Here is a 4,563-nt window from a genome sequence, read left to right on the forward strand (position 1 = left end):
CATTACGACTATTTTGACACCTCCGACTCCGACGATTAATCGTAATCATGCAATTCTTATCGCCCAGCTCTGCTTAGGAATTATAACCCTTACTGCGCAGAATTCGCCGGAGAAGAGCGGACCTTATTTGAATGAACTACAATAGGTGTAGGGTTGTCAGTTGCTTGTGAATGCATTTAAATTTTTTATTATCACTGAATTCTTAAACCTCAAAAGCAGATCATAATCATTTATTTATACTAAGTTAAGGGTACAAAACTTGTACTTTCTAAATAATGTACACTTCTTTAGCATTGATCACGTTTTTTTTTTTTCAAAAACGGTTATTTTATGAAAAAATTGCGACATTTTTTTTCATTTATTAATATTTTGGGCTTTGAAATATGAAAAATAAAATAAATTAGGTGCATGAGCTGGAAGATAAATTAATTGCCTTTATTTTGACAGACATATTACTTTTTTTCATCGGTTGTGTAGTTCAAAAGATATTTATACTAAAAAAAAATCAAAAAAATAATTTTCAACACTAAAAGGCCCCGGAAACTAAAAGTAGGTATAGTTGAAAAGCGGAGCAGTCCAGCTTTCCCATGGCATAGACAAAATTTGTCGCCCTGGTTATCGTAATCTCCCCTTTATTTGGCATCACTGACTATTTTCGTCGTTTCTTTTGTCATTCAAAATCGTTTTTAATGGTGTGAAATTCTAGTATTAAACAGCATTCAACAGATTTTAGTCTTAAATAACTGGTTGCAGTTTCTCGATATGTAATAGCGACTGTACTTTATCACAGTCACATCTCGTAGCAGCGTGGAAGGCGCAATCCTACTACAAAAAGGTAATTTCGACTGTTTTTTTTTGTTGTCACAGTCTGTCACGGTAACTTTTTGGAAGTTGTGACCGCAGTTACCCGTGACTTTTGAGTAACCGTGACAAAGTCACACGAACGCAAATATCTGCCACCTCTATTGCAAGCACATATGTACGTACAGGCAATTTAAACACCATTTCGCAGCCAATATTTTTGTTTTACTAATTTAACCATTAAACAGAAAGAAGGTTTAAAGCAAGCACAAGGTTTCACATCGTTCGTACTGTGCGGTCGCTTAAACATTCGTTTGAAAGAATTCCTAAAGTTACTTTGTTTATCTAAGTGCTAAGCAGTTCTAATTTGTGTAATTTATACTGGAAAAAGCTATTTGAAGCCAAGCTCCAATAAGTTGTTGTGTTTTAGACAAGTGCGTGGATTAAAAATTAAAAATTAATATTCTTGTCATTCCTTGTGCATATTTGCCTCTTTTGGTGCATTATTGTTGTTTTGCGTGAGAGTGCATTTTCCTATCTTCCGCGATTTATCATACTTCAAATAATTATCATCGATCAAATAATTTTCCTGCAAACAGCTGATTTTGGCTTGGTTTTATGCTTTTAAGCTTTTTGGCGCAGTGGCTTTAAAACTGTTAAGTTCAGCACGGTTTCTAACCATTGAACTTACAATACCTAGACTTCTGTATCTCTCAAACGCTCATCTTTGCTACTATAGTACTAAAATCGTACACTGTGAGTTTTTCTTGTGCATACATACAAATTGTTACTACTTCGCGCTGCAATGTATTCATCCTGCTGTTTTGAAAAATGTAACATTAAAAACGACTTAGACCGTTGCGTGTTGGTTGTGTATCATAACCGATACCAAAGGTGTTCGTTGGTCTTGCCCCAAGTTCAGATCAACCGAAGTTGAGCTTTGTAAAACGTTTAGGAGCGCCAGAAGTGGCTTCCAGGAGTTGGGTAAGGAGTTAAAACTTCTAAACGAAAAGTTTAAGCGATATGAAGATGCATTTAAAGACTTTAAGTGCATTGAAAATTCATCCTCTCCATCACCTAAGCTTAAACAAGCTTCAAAAAAGCGGAAGCATGGAGGAGACAGCGTTGTTCCTAATCCCATTGCTTTAGACATTGACATCCCGCCAACTGATTCTTTGCCTACTCCCGGCTTAAATAAGGAATGAATAAGTTTTAATTCTCCGTGTGTTGAGTTATCTCAAGCTGCATCTTCCTTAGGTGTCACTACAAAAACGACAGCTGTGTCTGAACCTACATCTCAAAGTGGACCTTCTCCGTTACCGAAAGAACTAATCGTAGTTCCTGCGAATAAATCTGTGTTTGTTTCGCGCTTTTCTAGTGAAACGTCGATAGAAGATGTTAAGTCTTATATAACATCAAAGCTTAATCACCGGCACATAGCTATTAGAAAATTTAATTTTTCATACGAAAGAAGCATATCTTCCCTCAAAATTGATATTTCCGCCGACCATTTTCAAAACATTGTTGATGGTTCATTCTGGCCCAATGGTGCTTTAGTTCGTGAGTTTGAGTTTAAACCTCGAGCTCGGAATGAAAATACTGTTCAAATTCCCTCCTCAGGATCAAAAAACTTATAAGTAATTTTTTCTTCAATATTTATTACCAAAATGTTAGAGGTCTAAAACAAAATTAACTGAGCTGTACTTAAAGTCTTTTGATTTAAATTATGAAAGTTTGGTTTTTACTGAAACTTGGCTAAAACCGAACGTGTTTAATAGTGAAATATTGTGTAGTAAGTATGAAATATTTAGAAATGATCGCTTAGATAGAAAAGGCGGGGGTATTTTAATAGCTGTTCAGACCGACTTTACCTCTGAAAAAGTTGTGTTCACAGGTTCAGATGATGTTGAATTCCTCTGTGTTAGAATACGGTGCCCATCGAGTAGTGTTTTTCTTGTTGCAATTTATATTCCACCAAACTCTAACCCTTCGCTTTACTTCAAACATACTTCATTATTGCTCTCTTTATTTGCCATGGCCAAGCCCTCCGATTCGATTGTTGTGTTGGGTGATTTCAATCTAGCGTGTGTTTCCTGGGATTCGGTGGATGGTATTCTGGTGCCAAATTCTTCTCGGGATGTACTTAACCAATTTCTTAACGAACTTTCCGATCTTGGTCTATATCAGATTAATTCAGTTATCAACAATTTAGGTAAATGTCTTGATTTAGCGTTTATTGATGATACTGCTAAATGCACTATAATACGCGGCGATCCTTTAGTTATAGCTATAGACCCTTATCACCCGCCACCTGAGTTGTCCTTGGCACCATCCTACGATTCATGTTATTGTCCTGAAACTAGAAAGCCGAAAAGTCGGCGGTATTCTTTCAAATACGCTAACTACGACAAGCTTAAAATATCTATATCTGAAATAATCTGGCCTGAGTACGATGGGGATGTTGAGAACAGTGCCTTACACTTTAGTAAAATCTTGAATAATATATTCAGTAACCTCATTCCTCTTGTTAAAGAAAATAGCGGACCTCGTAACTCGTTGTGGTTTAACTCAGAGCTAAAGCATTTAAAATATCAGAAAACTAAAGCATTTAAACTTTATAAAAAATCAGCCCTGTCTTCTCACTACGCCGCGTACTCCATCCTTCGTCATAAATACAATGCCTTAAACAGAAAATGTTACAGGAATTACATTAATAAAACTCGCATTGACATCGTTTCTAATCCCAAGTTATTTTATCATTTGGTTAACTCAAAACGTAAAATAAATGGGTTTCCCTCAACACTGACACACTAGTGATGATGATATGATTGCTGATATGTTTGCAAATTATTTTGAATCGAACTATTCTGTCGAGCCAAATGAAATAACTTCTAGATATCCTTTTCCACTCCCACAGTTTGCCACATCCGTATTCCTTCAAACTCCGCTGACAATGTTCTCCTCCATTTGAATAGTTTAAAAAATTCTTTTCTAAGCGGCTCGGATGGTATTCCCTCCTGTGTCCTAATAAGTTGTGCTGATTATCTATATAAGCCATTAACAAACATCTTCAATGCTTCTCTAAAACAAGGAGTTTTCCCCTCTTTGTGGAAGGAGTCGTATATCTTGCCGCTTTATAAAAATGGAAGCAGGTCGAATATTGCGAATTATAGGGAAATCGCTAAGCTGTGTGCCATTCCTAAATTATTTGAAGAAATCGTTACGGAAGTACTGTATCAAACCTTCTTGAATTCACTACAAATGTGAATAATGGTTTCAAAAGTAATTATCAAACTGACGTCATTTACACTGATTTCAGCAAGGCTTTTGATAAAGTATCACATTCAACTCTAATATACAAACTTGATAAAATTGGTTTCCCTCCAATCCTGCTGCGCTGGCTTTCATCTTATTTCATTGGCAGGAAACAGAGGGTTATCTTTAAAAAATGTTCATCTCGTGTAATTCATGTGACGTCAGGTGTACCTCAAGGTCCCCACCTTGGTCCCCTTCGGTTTATTTTATTCATCAACGATCTTCCAAATATTTTGAAGTATTCGAATTGCTTAATGTACGCAGACGACGTTAAATTATTTAAGTTCACTGGTGCCCCAGGAGACAGGAAACAATTACAAGTGGACCTTAGTAATGTGTTTAAATGGTGCGAAGTAAATTCTATGCCACTTAACTTGAAAAAGTGTAAGTTTATGTGTTTCTCTAGAAAACCCTTTTAATCATATAGCTACCGCATTTGTGAACATA

Source organism: Rhagoletis pomonella, unplaced genomic scaffold (assembly GCF_013731165.1).
Source record: "Rhagoletis pomonella isolate Grant_MI unplaced genomic scaffold, Rhpom_1.0 Rhpom_scaffold_00005, whole genome shotgun sequence".
In the NCBI taxonomy this organism is placed as follows: Eukaryota; Metazoa; Arthropoda; class Insecta; order Diptera; family Tephritidae; genus Rhagoletis; species Rhagoletis pomonella.